The sequence below is a fragment of the Lepisma saccharinum genome, chromosome 3, assembly GCF_977018435.1.
Source record: "Lepisma saccharinum chromosome 3, izLepSacc3.1, whole genome shotgun sequence".
In the NCBI taxonomy this organism is placed as follows: Eukaryota; Metazoa; Arthropoda; class Insecta; order Zygentoma; family Lepismatidae; genus Lepisma; species Lepisma saccharinum.
Window position 1 is genome coordinate 9,645,022 of NC_139231.1, and position 14,808 is coordinate 9,659,829.

The window sequence follows — 14,808 nt, forward strand, 5'->3', positions numbered from 1 at the left end:
TATGCATTGTAAGAAAGCCAAGGAAACACTGTAATATTCTGAAGTTGTTTGACACAAGATGGACAGAAAAGTATCAAAACTAAGTAGCATGACTTGTGGAATTGTTTTCACTAATTGCAGAAAGTTTACAGACTTTACAATTTACCGGTACAAGAGAAACATTTCAGCAAGCTCTTCAGTATCTTCAGTGTGTAACCTGTGGGGAGTTTGAAATACCTGTACTTGTTCTAATCAAATTGTTTTCATGCACTGCAACATTATTTTGGGCACCTCAAAAGGAGGGCTGTTCAGTGTTATGAATATGTCAGCATTCAAAGAGAGATCATCATCATCATACTTCGCCATTTCCCGCCTCAGGCTGGGTCGGCATAGAAGTCAAGCCTCTCCATTTTCTTCTGGTCATCCACCATTCTTCTCTTTCCATGTTCCATGTTCCAATGTTCCAATCTGTCCTCTTCTCCTAACACTCTCCGCTATCTGCTCTTTCCACGGACATCTTGGTCTTCCCCTTCTTCCTATTCCCACTGCTTGTGCATTGTATGCTCTTATTTGTAGCTTGTCCATGTGCGTGGAGGAGGAAAAGGTGATAGGATTTGTTTTTCCTTACCTCTTGTAATTATTATATTTTTAGGGAAGTGTCCTGTAGTGTATAAAGATAGATTAGTGAGTGAAGATGAATCAGATTAGTACGTTATTACTTAAACACACGTTGTTTTCCACGTTACCAAACGAGGATAAACATCTTGGCCACTGGTGCAACCTCAAGGAGGGGACGGGGGCGGGGGGACATTGCGGAGGTTTTTTTTTTTATTTCTTGATCACGTTGGCACTACCCATCATAGTTGCCGGAGACCACCACCGCATAAAATGATACTAAAATTGCACTCCTTAATACCATAGAACTACCAATCAGAATTGAGGAGCACACTGGCAGCTGAAGTAGGATACATGAAGAATCCGAAGTGACCTCTAGATCACGAGTGCAGTTGTAATGGCAGCCTGCATGAGATGTAAACAATGTATCACTTCACATTTTTAAAAGCCGATAACTATTCAACCGAGAGGAATAACGTTTCGTGTAAAACGTTATTAGGTACAAAACAATGGCACTACTTAAATACATACTTTACAACATTTACTGTACACGTATGAAAGAATACTTTAGTTGTTTCAAATGTAAACACACCCTGCACTCAACATAGATGGTGTAACTCGACGTGCCTTTCATGCTGTATATGCTATACATTGTAATCGCTAAAAAGCTACTTGAAATGCTTGCGTTGCATGTAAAATAGTATCTGCTATAAGATTTTTGGAAGCTTTTATATAGCATTTATGCTAGCAAAAATGCTAAAGGAAATGCTTTCGTCTAAAGCCAGCCTATTACCTATTGTTGATCGGCCGAACACCTCTCACCCGTTTATTTCGTCAGTTTTTACATTTGTACTTACGTATGGGTGCTATTCACCGTATGTTTACATTTCTGTGCTTCCTTGGCGCTGGCAGGAACTGCACTTACGGTATTGAAAAGAATAACATTGAATTCAAAGGTGTGAAGGCACTGTCTTCTGAAAAAGCGACAACATTTGTATGGCTTTTGGTTTCAACAAGAGATAGGGCACAAACAATTGTTCTCAGGTATCTATGCATCATTTTCAGACAGACCCTATATGGAAAAATCAGTGGATTTAGGCAGTAAAGCGAAAAGATTGGACACAAACACAAGGGAGTAGGCTCTGCAGTCGGCACTTCATGAAATCAAATGAAAATATTTTACTTGCTTTGAAAATTATAATTGTCTAACGGACATGTGATGATTAAATTTAAAATTTGGAACTAGTTATAATCATATTATAACGCATTTGCCTAATGGTTGTTGATAAGTGCTCTCTCCATGGGCGTCGGTAGGTTAGTCGATCCCTCCTCCCCCCTTCTGGAAATTGACATCCTTCATTTCAAGTTGCAAAAAAGAAGGAAGTTTGTTATTTTTATTAGGAAATAAAGTTCACTTGGTTAGTATTCGAACAGAGTAATCAATGTATATTATGCATTAGATCGAAAAAATGAGTGAAAAATACAGGATCCAGAGTAGATGTATTTGCATGTTCATACCTTTTATGAATATATAATTATTTATGTTATGAAAAATAATTATATAGAAGATAATTAGTGGTACTAAATTTTATGCATATGATGTTATATTCATTACTGCAAAGTATGTAATGTATGAACCAATAATATTAATGTTTATAATATTGAAAATAAGAGTTTATGGTTTATGAAACACTATGAAGAGTGGTAAAGGTCCAATTACGATTTAGGATTGTCCCGGTACTCGAACCAACGATATGTAGCTACTGCTAATAATTACAGTGTACTATATAATAATAATATTATATTATGAAAGACGATGGTCCGACACGTTAGACAGAATACTCTCCGAACCTGAACTCCGCGATGACGTCAGAACACCAGAACAAAGAAAGAACGCGATTGACCAATCAGAACCAGTTTTTCCAAGGTTAATCAGAAAGCAAGAACAGGGGAAAGGTATGCAACTGCGTAGGGCAGGGGAAGGATTGAACCAGACAACAAAGGTAGTCTGGGAATGTGCAGTGAAGGTCAAATTTTTGAAACTGTGCGTCGCTTGCATGCTAGAACATGTTTCTGTCAAAGTAGGCCAAGGTTTTCTAGAACACAAAAACAAAGGATGATCGGAAGGAGTTCAAGGTGAACTAGACTGCAAGAACAAAGATAGCGTCGGTTTTATTTCAACCAATCAGAGAAAGCGTCAGTTTTTGTTTATGAAGTATAAAAAACTGCATAAAAGCAAGAAGATGTTAGTTTGAGAAGAATTTCTGAAGTATTGTGTCAGAAAAGATATCAAGTTGTGATCATTGTCCTAGAGTTGAAGACAAAGAATTCAAGAGAAGCTATAATTAAAGTAAGTGAATTGTTACATATATGTAGTGTGCTTTTAAATAATATGTAAATACAAATAATGAACCGAAGCAAGAAACAAATATGCGCAATGTGAACAAGTACTACAACTATTTTTCTATTTTTTACAGGTGATTCTATTTTCTGTGTATGTGTGAGTGGAAGAAACTATTAGTGAAAGATGGCGTCTACAAGCTCTACCAACAAGGCTAACCACACTGCGATGAGTACTTCGGACGAGATTATACACAATTTTACCTCTGGAATGTACGTATATTTCCCCACTAGAGCTGGTTAATGCATATTACGATATGTGTGATAGGCTTGTGTTCCACGACGATATTCCTACATATGATACGACCTTTTTTTGTGAGACAGTACAAATAGCAATGTGTCAGTTAGGGGTGGGGGCAAGTCAATTTTCAATTGTGGAAGAAAGAGAAAGATATTTTAGATGGTTTGGAATGTTAGGATGGGAGGTATCAATTGAAATACCTAATCAGATTGTGGGGGACCCTAAATATTTGGTTGGCTCTATGTTCCAATTCCTAATGAGAAAGATTTTCTTTGATGTTTCCGCAGACAGTCAGGTTGGTTTGATTATTTTCGGCAATGAAACCAATAAGGATATTTATATCCCTTGGTGCAGCCTTTCGGCATTAAATCCCAATATTATTCAGCACTATGTAATCCAAAGTGCTGAACAGCAATGAATCCTTTTTTGTGGATAACACTATGAAATGCATGGCGCATATTGTCGAACCAAAGCGCAGTAGAGGAAAGAGAAAATATCCACTTTACAGAAAGTATGCTCCCTTACTAACAATAAACAATCCCAACCAGAGACAGACTGCTTTTACTATTATTAGTAACGATGACAATTTGTGCTTACCACGCGCTATTGCATTTGCCCAAGTCAAAGTCGACAAAAACATAAACAAAATCAAATCATTTCGAAGATTTGATAACAAACTGAAAGAATCCGCTATGCGGTTATGCCATGAAGCACACGGTGATCCAACCAATGGATGCACTGTAGAATATATTATTAAATTTCAGAACCAATTGGGACCAGAGTACCAAATTGTAGTGTTTTCAATGAAAGAGGGGGAGAGAGAGTATGAAGTAATTCGATGCACTCTGTTCGCCCCTAAACAAATAAATTTATTGTATCATGATCAACATTTTGATATAGTTAATTCTGTCCCCACACTTCTTGTGGAGAAGTATTACTGTCCCAAATGGCAAGTCGGATTTTCTAAAAAAAATCAACATACTGAATGCACTAGATATTGTTCATTGTGCGAATACAGTCATGGTGATGAATCCACTAACACTATCCCGAGAAAATGCACTGCATGTAACAGGAAAATTTTGTTCCTGAAATGTTATGAAAATCATTTGCGCACAGAAGGGCGGAAATCTAGTGTTTGCCAATCTATTCACCAATGTAATGTATGTTACAAAATAGTGAACAAGATAAAGTGCAAAAAGCCACACAAATGCAATGAATTCTTTTGTAAGAGCTGTAATGCTTTTGTTGAGCCAGCACAAAAATGCTATATTCAGCCTATTAAGCCCGAACCAAGTGCAAAGTTTCTTTATATTTTCTATGATTTTGAGTGTATGCTGGTAGAGGGTCAGAATGACCAGAAACACAAAGTCAATCTGGCTGTTGCTAAGCAAGCTTGTCATATGTGTAAAGACACTGATGCAGATTTCTGCGAAACCTGCGGTCCCCATGTCCATATTTTCCCCAATATTCAAGAATTTATGCATTATATTCAAACACCGAGGGAAGGGTTTGATAAAATTGTGTGTATTGCACATAATGCAGGGCGATATGATTCTCATTTTGTTTTAAATTACCTGATTACTAAAGAGACTATTACTCCATCCGTAATTATGCAGGGTAGGAAAATAATAGAGATGTCAATTACAAAGAAAATAGTGTTCAGGGACTCGTTGAATTTCATGCTCATGAAATTGAAAGATCTGCCAGCAAGTCTGGGACTATCAGAAGATTGGCAGAAAGGTGATTTTCCATATTTGTTTTCCACTCCTGCAAATCAGAATTATGTAGGTCCATTCCCAGATATTCAGTACTATGATATAGATTCCAAGTCCCCCAAAGAAAGAGAAGAGTTACTAAAACGACACGAGGAAACAGTGCAAGCAGGGAATTTTTTTGATTTTCAAAAAGAGTTGCGCGAATACTGTATTAAAGATGTGGAAATTCTTGCTGCTGCATGTATTAAATTCTCTAATCTAATCGAAGATCTGACGGCGATACAGTGCTTTGTTCGCTTCGTGACTCTTGCGTCGTTAGCTTCTTTGATATTTAGAAGTAAATATCTGAAAGAAAACACCCTTATTAAAGTTCCGCCATTTGGATTTCGTGAACAAGACCAACAGTCTCTTAATTGCATTAAAATGGTTAAAGCTTGCATGCAGGCAATCTTGGGGAGGCTAAAGTAGGCCATTAAAGTTGGATGGGCTCCATGAAGAAAGCAAAACAGTATATAGTTTCCATGGATATTATTTTCACGTTTGTAGGAAATGCCTTCCTGAAAACAGAGATAAGCCTCTTAACGAGACTGGAGAGACCCTTGACCATAGGCATGAACGTACTGTTACCCATAAAGAAATATTAGAGCAAATGGGGTACACGGTTGTAGAAAAATGGGAATGTGAATTTAATGAGGAAATTAAAAAAAGATCCAGAATTACGCAAATTCATTGCTGAGAATTGTTATTCCCTGAATAACTCACTTATCCCAAAACAAGCTTTTAATGGGGGATGCACAGAACTTTTCAGGCTGTTTATTTAAAACAAGAGAATGAAAATACGAGCATGAAACTGCTAGATGTAGTTTCTCTTTACCCTGCAATGATGAAGCAAAGAAAAATGCCTACAGGGAAACCAGTGATTTACACGTCAGAGTTTCCTACCTTGGATAATGTGTTTGGGGTTGTAAAATGTGATATTCTCCCCCCTAAAGATTTATATTTACCAGTACTGGGCATGTCATGCAACAACAAATTAATGTTTGCTTTATGCAGAACTTGTGTTCAAAGCGAGAATCAAGAACAATGTACACACACAGATAAAGAAAAATACTTACATGGCAACTGGGTATCGGAAAAACTGAAACTGGCTGTAAAGAAAGGGTACAAAATTCTCAAAATATATGCAATTTGGGATTTTCCTTTGGCTGACCAGAATGATAATGTGTTCAAAGACTATGTAGACACATTTCGTAGACTAAAACAACTGTCCTCAGGATATTCTTTCGGCTGCAGTTCAGAACATGACAAAGACAAGTATATTCAACATTATTTCGATCATGAGGGAATTCAAGTTGTAAAAGATGAAATTGCACCTAACCCTGGGCTTCGCTTTATTTCCAAAATTCTGCTTAATTCTTTGTACGGGAAATTCTCAGAAAATACTTTAAAAACTAAGTCTATTTTTGTAAATACAGAACAGAAATTCCATGATATAGTGTATAATCCACAGTATGAAATCAGTAATGTTGTCCCTATTTCTGAATCTTGTTTATTACTAAATTATATTGATCTGGAAAGCAAAAATGAACCGTTAGTACTCTCAAATGTACTTGTCTCTGCGTTTATTACTGCATATGGAAGGATGCATTTATATTCTTTTACGGACAAACTCAAGGAAAGTATTCACTACGTGGATACGAACTCTGTGTTCTATGTAGAAAATGAACATGAAAATCTTCTTCCTGCAGGCTCATTTCTTAGTGAAATGATGGATGAGATTAAAGAGCCCTACCAAATTACATGCTTTTTGGGGGGTGGTCCCAAAAACTATGCATATAAGATGGTGCACAAACATGATCCTCAGGATGAGAAACATGTTATTAAAGTAAGGGGCATTACCATGAAGTACAGAACTCTACTCCAGATTAATTTTGATTATTTTAAGCAACTGGTCAAAGGGGAAATTGAAAAGCGAGTTGTTGAGAACCCACGTAAAATCAAAAGAAAAGCCAATTTTGAAATTATTTTTGCATCTGAACAGAAAACACACCAAGCAGTCCAAACAAAACGTAGAAAAATGGGAAATACCGTGCGTCCATTTCGATCTGCAGCTGAGAGATCGGGAGAAGCGTGGCGGGCGGAACTGACCAAGATGCCGACATTTGCGGCCTGAAATGCCCGCTTATTTTTATGGACATATGCAGACATTTATATAAATATTGCAAAACGAGCACTAACCTGTGTTATAAGAGTATGGTTTTAATTTTAGTAGCTTAGTGACTGTATGTGCCGATGATTTTGACACGCCCACCTCTTGTGAAACACGGCGTAGAGGTTTGCTTGGAGAACGTTCTAACGCTGCACCAATTTCATCGAGTTTTGCTTCGGTTACAATCCGTCGTTTTTGCTTAGGTGTTTTAAAATTTAACGATACAGTTTCTCGTAATTTAAGGACAAGATGTCTAACCGTATCTCTGTGTGGAGTTGAAACGCATGGGAATTTCTGTACAAATTACCTACACACGTCTCGACACGAGTTTGTTTTCACGTAGGTACGTGTCATACATAAAAAAAATCTTTGTTCTAACGTGAATCTTGCGGCTGCCATTCCAATCGTCTCACTGACACGTCACACATACACACTACAATAACACAAACAAGTAACTGCAAGTAACCAAGAATAACACTCTTGCGCACAGTACGAAATTAACACGCTCTTGGTTTACATTGCTCGCCACTATATTTACAACTCTGTCTTCATCTAGTCGCGAAGGAACAAAAAACTCGAGCTCGGAGATTTCGGATTGCAAGGAAGCTCACGAACACTATTGACTTTTAACGGTTTCTTCTACAGCGTAATCTTGATACAGTGTTGCACATTCAAAACCTCCAAACGATCCCCATCGGCACAAAACTCTTTCAAGGATATAAACTTAAGCAGGACGTTACTGGTCAAAACTATGATTAAAATGTTTTATTATCTGTGGCTCTTAACATCGTTTCTAAAGCATATTTTTTTGTGCATATAAGAGCAGAACTTGGATGAATTACAGAAGAACTTTTGCATGTTATAACACAGGTTAGTGATCGTTTTGCAATATTTATATAAATGTCTGCATATGTCTATAAAAATAAGCGGGCATTACAGGCCGCAAATGTCGGCATCTCCGTCAGCGCCGCCCGCCACCCTTCTCCCGATCTCTCGGCTGCAGATCGAAATGAACGCACGGTATAATACTGTGCCATATGGTATCTAAATAAGAAAACGAGTGTTTTCTGTTTCACTTTTTATTAATATAAGTCACATTTGTTTTAAATTTATTTTTTGATGTTTTTATTGTTTGTCTTCTTCTAAGGCTCTTTGCATTGCCCGTATTTGCTGTGTCAATGCATGCACTCCCCGGTGATGCGTCGCCTGCCACAGTTTCCCTCCGCCCTTCGCCCCCGGCTAGGTGGTGGGGACACCCGCAGAAGCCGGTGTTCCGCCCTCAAATGATGTATGAGGGCCTTCTTCCCCCTGAACCCAACCTCCCAACAAACGTTACGTTCCTTCTTGATTTCGTCCTGAAAAGAAAAGATAAAATTAATTTGTGTTTTATAGTTAGATTTAAAACTTATCATAATATATAAATGTGCCATTGTGTGTCTGCGCTTCAAGCAGAGAACGTGTGTTGTTCAATATGGAACTGCGTTTTACACACCGTTTTGCAATGATGGTTTGTGGATCGTCACAAAGTGGGAAAACCACTTTTGTGGATAAGCTTCTATTTTATAAACATAAATATGGGCGTATGGTGTGGTTCCTCCCAGATTAAAATTAAGCCAAAATACAAATATTCAGTTTATTGAAGGAATTCCTGATGTAGCAAATATGGATATTGAAACTCCTGGATTAATTGTCATTGATGACCTAATGAATGAAAGCAGCAAAGATTCAGCTGTTGCAGATATATTTACGAAATATTCTCATCACTAAAATGTAAGTGTTATTTTTATAGTATAAAACTTATTCACAAAGGTGCTAAAATGAGAGACATAAGCCTCAACTATCACTATCTTGTGATATTCAAGAATCCACATGACAAACACCAAATATACCATTTAGCACGATAACTCAAACCTGACAATAGTAAAAGTGTTTTGGAAGCTTTTCAAGATGCAACTGAAACACCACACAGTTACTTAATGTTCGATTTAACACAAAGTACACCTGAAATTTTACGTATGAGGGCGCATATTTTCCCCGATGAACAATTGACTATTTATGCCACTGGAAAGCATGTAAACAAACCATTTCTTGTGCGAACGTCAGAATGACATCACAACTAAAAAGAACATGCTCCGGCACTTAAATTATTGTGTAAATTAAAACCTATTCAACGGAAACGCCTTTTGTAACGAGCAACACCAGGACCAGTTCGTGTACTAGGACAATGTGCAGCCAGCTACAGTACGCGGTAATATTCCGCTTTCAGGGGTACAAAAAACCAAGCTTCAAAAGTATAAGGCCAGTTTGCGTAAACTAGCGGCGAAGGGCACTTCGCTGAAAAATAAAAATAAAATATTAACTAAAAAAGGCGCCGGCTTTTTACCATTTTTAATTGGTCCGATTATATCAGCGTTAGGTAGTGCATTGTTTCCACAATGAGCGTGAGAAAAATGATTCTTGTTCCCGAGGACTTTGCCACTAATATGCATGCATCCGTTGAGAAAACTCAGAGACACGAATCAAGATTAGATTCTAATATTCATACAATATTAGCACGTGAAGAAATAGGGGAAAGTGAAAAATGGATACTTTACCAACAGGCACTTTGACCATTTGTTATTTTTACTAATTCTATTCCCACACACCTATCAGTGATCGAATAAGAAAATAACCTGCCACAAATAAGTGAACCAATCCAACAAGACGACCCCTCTCCTAGTGTTACTCTCAGGGAAGAAATTATTGCGTCAGTACCGAAAACTGTTCAGAGAAAAACAGAACTTTTACTTAAAGACTATTCTCTTCTCAACATATAAATGGGACGCATATGGAACAGTGTACATAAATGGAAAAAGGTTTCAGGGTTCTAATATCATCGATCTGATTAATGATTCTGTTCGCCCCCGTAAGAAAAGTCGAGATCTTGTCGGGAGAGATCAGTTCCAATCTATCCTTCATTCTCTAAACATACCCAAAGAATATATAGTAACACGCACGCCTCCACCCCCTTCAAGAAATAGGAAAGCTGAGTTTATATGGGAAGATATATAAAGTATAGATCTTAAAACATTGTATTATACACATGAACTACCGACTTCATTTTCCAATACTGAAAAATTATCCAAACATTCTACGCAATCACGAAAGAATATTTCTCAGTGGCTATCAAAACAACATGCATATACTTTACATGTTCCAGTTAGAAAAAAAATTCCCACGCAAACGGTACGAAACCACGTTTCCCCTGGAACTTATGAAAATGGATTTGGCAGATATGCAGAATATCGCCAAGTACAATGACGATATACATTATATACTTTGTGCAATTGACGTGTTTTCAAGGCAAGCGTTCTGTATACCAGTGAAAAGCAAGTCTGGTGAAATCATGGCAAAAGCAAACACTAAAATTATAAGCATGTTATAATATCCCCCTGTTTACTGCCAGACAGATCAAGGAAAAGAGTTTTATAACGCTCAAGTGAAAAAAGTGTTTGACAAGTACAATATTATTCATTATAGTGTTTATTCAGAACTAAAGGCAGCAATAGTAGAACGATTCATTCGTACTTTAAAATCAAAATTGTATAAACACTTCTCAGCCAAAAATACGTATCGATATGTAGATATTCTCCCCCTTGTAGTAAAATCGTATAATCACTCGTATCACCGTTCTATAAAAATGGCTCCTGTTGAGGTGAGCGAAATAATGCGCTGCAGGCCTGGTCTCAGTCTAGAAATAATAGAAGTCAAAAAACCAAAAATATCAAATTTAAATTTAGTATTGGTAATTACCTAAGGATAAGTAAAGACAAAATTAAATTCGAGAAAGAATATTTACCTAGTTGGACAGAGGATTTTTTTATAATTAGTGATCGTATGAGTACTGATCCCCCTACATATCGTATAAAAAAACTGGAGTAACGATCCTGTCAAGGGCATTTTCTATGAACCAGAATTACAAAAAATTACACTTGACCCAGACAAACCATTTACTATCGATAAAATTCTAAAACGAAAGGGAGACTTTGTTCTAGTAAAGTGGAAAAACTACCCCCTCGCATGTGTAAGTTATGTACATAAATCAGATATTACGCGTGTTTAGGTTAGTTGCCATTATGCCGCAAGACGAATTCTATGTTACATTACCTTCCAATGTAAACATGAACTTGTTTCCTGAGAATAAAATAGCACATTACCGTACAAAGCTGAGTGAACCAATAGAATTAAATGAACAGTGGGTGGTCAGGGCCACAGAGCTTCATTTAACTTGGAGTTTTTATAATATTGTTTCCGATAAAAATAGCATTTCATATCAATTTAAACCGAAAAAAAGGACCAGATTTTTTATAATGAAAGTATTGTTCCTAAAGGTAACTACTCCAATATTCCATTATTATTAAACAATATTCCCCCTTCAAAAAGAAAACTGCTTGCTCAACATGTTCGATTTGGCTATACTTTGTCCACGCATAGTATGTATACACAAACAACGCTAGAGGAAGATGAAATTGTGAAAGAGTATATATTTCTCCACAATTAGCTCCAGTGTTTGGTTTTTCGTTGGATACCCCTCAGTCAGAAATAACTGTACATTCGGATATTGGTCCAAGTACAGCAAAATCAAGTTCTATCCTTGTAATTTAGATTATCATATTCCCAGTGAAATCAACATATGCACAGATATTGTCAAATATCAAGTAAATATAGGCTCTGTAATACGAACGGTTAGTGTGGCTGATTATGAATATGGAGGAGTGAAAGGTTATATTTTTGAGCCCAGGCAGTATCTAAAAGTCGAGAAGCGTTACTTTGAAACAATTGAAATTATATTAAAAACAGAGCATGGAAATTTGCTTCCATTTGAGTTTGGAGCTTCAAGCGTTACATTACATTTTAAAAAAGTGGAATAATGATTTCTGAAGGCACTGAGAATGATGACTATGTAACATTGGTTTCAAATGCATCCAAAGATATTTTTCCGAGTAATACACCTTTTCATTTCTTAACTAAACTTTCTAATGTTGTTAAGCTTGAGTCTGGAGGATGGTTAGTGGGTCTGTCTGAAATTCATTTCACAAACAGTCTGTTTAATATTCAAAAAGGACAAAATGAAATTATGTGGACTTTTCATACCCAAGAATCAGATCAGTCAAGTAAACAGAGCGGTAAAACAATTGTTCCCCCTGGATATTATTCAAGTGTGGACTCTGTTTTACAAATTTTAAATCAAGATCATATTGGAGAAGGGTTTTTTCTATTCGGTTATAACCAGTCCACCAATATTGTTGAGGGAAAATACAATACTCAGTTATCTACACTGAACTTCTCTGATATTTTGGCTCTGCAGTTAGGATTCGAACATTGAAACATTACTCAACTATTCTAATGAGGCTAAAAATCACATCTCACTGCTGCTCTCTGGTATCGCGATACGCCTAGAAAATTAGAAAATCTAACTGAAAATAAAGGATTTGAAAAATGAATGAGTCTTGCTGCGCAAAGTTATGTATGGTCGACTGTATTCTGATTTTATGTGCCAACCTCGTCTTCTCTTGAACAATGTGTCCATGAGAATTACATTACATAGATCAAACGATGCATTTTCATTGATGGCAGCTGAGAAAACTTCTTTGCTCATGCAAACGCTCTTGAAACTACTACAGCTAAATACCCAATTACACGCGAGGAAGTAAAATCAATAACTATCCCTCAAAATATTACTTCTTATAATCTAGATAATATATTTTTTGGCACTGTTCCTAAATGTGTAATATTAGGTTTTGTTGAAAATTCATCTTTCAATGGCCAAATACATAACAATCCCGTTAATTTCCATCATTTTGGATTTAATAAAATTCAACTCCAAGTTGGAACTAGAACTATTCCAAACCAACCTCTCTGCCCAAACTTCACAGACGAAAATATTATCCAAGCATATTACAATTTATTCTCTGGAACGGGAATACATTACCAGGATAGAGGAAACAGTCGCTCCCGAGAAGATTTTGATAATGGATTTGCTGTGTATCCCTTTATTATTTCACCCACAATGGAAATTGACTCTACTTGGGACATATTACGTAATGGGAGTGTAAGTGCTAAACTGTCATTCTCTGCTCATTGCCTACGGCGGTCACGTGCATTATTTATGAGGAATTTGATTCTTTACTGCAGATACATAAACACCGTGGTATCTTCCCAGATAATACAAAATAATAATCAGTTGAGTTCCAGCCTGGAGGGAGTACAGATTACAATATGAGGGCTGTCGTTGATTTTCAAGGATTCCGAGACAATTCTGGCAACTTTATTCCTAAAGAACTCACTATTATCGATGCAGACTCAGATAGTATGCAATCATGCATATTTCTACCACCTTACGAATGGGATACTTTAGATATTGGAGCAAAAAACGAAAATATGTGGCAAACACAAAACAAGCATTCTCTGGAATGGCCTAGCGGTGAAATTTATTATTCAAAATTGTCTTCTATCCTTTCCCAGTACACCAAAAGAGCCTCAGTTATTTATTCATTTGGAGCTGACAAATGCAAATTTCTGATTACAGTACTTCACCGCACTGTGGTTAACCTTGAGGACCTAGGATGCCCTAAAGCATCGCTGTTAGCCTTCCCTGCCCAAAATTGCTGTCGCAATTATCACAGATTAAGGACAATCAAATGTGCTCTTAGAGACGCACATTTATATGCATCTTATCTCCATAGCTTCATGCTCCAACAGCATATTATAGGAGAAGCCACAAGGACTTCACCTAAACAGAACACTTCAACATTGGACAGTGGATATTCATCATTAGCATCGTTTTACAACGACGCTGCAAGTGTGTATTATTTATCTGAGTAAGGCTGCTGCTCCAAGGATAGTGTATTTTCGGATAGTGAACAATGAATAACATTGAAATTGAAAAAAACTTTTCAGTCTGACAAATGTCTGTCTTTTATTTTTCGAGGTGTTTTTGCTAATAATACATTGCCAAAAAATGTGCAATTGCCTGCTGCATTGATTACACAGGGTCGCATAGGCTCTGTTGTTTTTAATTCTGGGTGTTTTACATGTATTTGAACTTGCTGATGCTGAAACTGGCATTAGTTTTCTCACACCACGCAAGAATTTTTTACAATTCACGATTTATATATGTGGGTTCTGCTATGCACGTTTCAGTGCAATTAGCGTCGTTGCCTTATAATCAAGGTATCCCGGGTTCGATACCCTGTGGAGGCATATAGTGGTTCGGATCCCACTTTAAACTGTTGGTCTAGTCCCGATTAGCCTATCTGTGCATAAAGTGGACTTAAAACAAGAAATCATTCAATCAATCAGTGCAATTGAAGTGATTGTTGCTAGATGTCACTGGTACGTTTCAGAATTATTGAACAAGTAATAAAGACGAATAAGCTTTAAATACAGAGAAGTTTTGTTTTATTTAAATTAATTAATATATTTCTTGCCTAAATGCTGAAAATAAAACTAAGTAAAACATTGATATATAATTTGAAATTAATTTTATATGTAACTGTCAAAAGTCCTAATTTGCTTCCATGGTATGTGAGATACGTTGATCTCCTACATTAACATTTGGTTGTTCAGTGTGGTACATTACTGTGGTATGGCCATGGCATCTCGTGGTT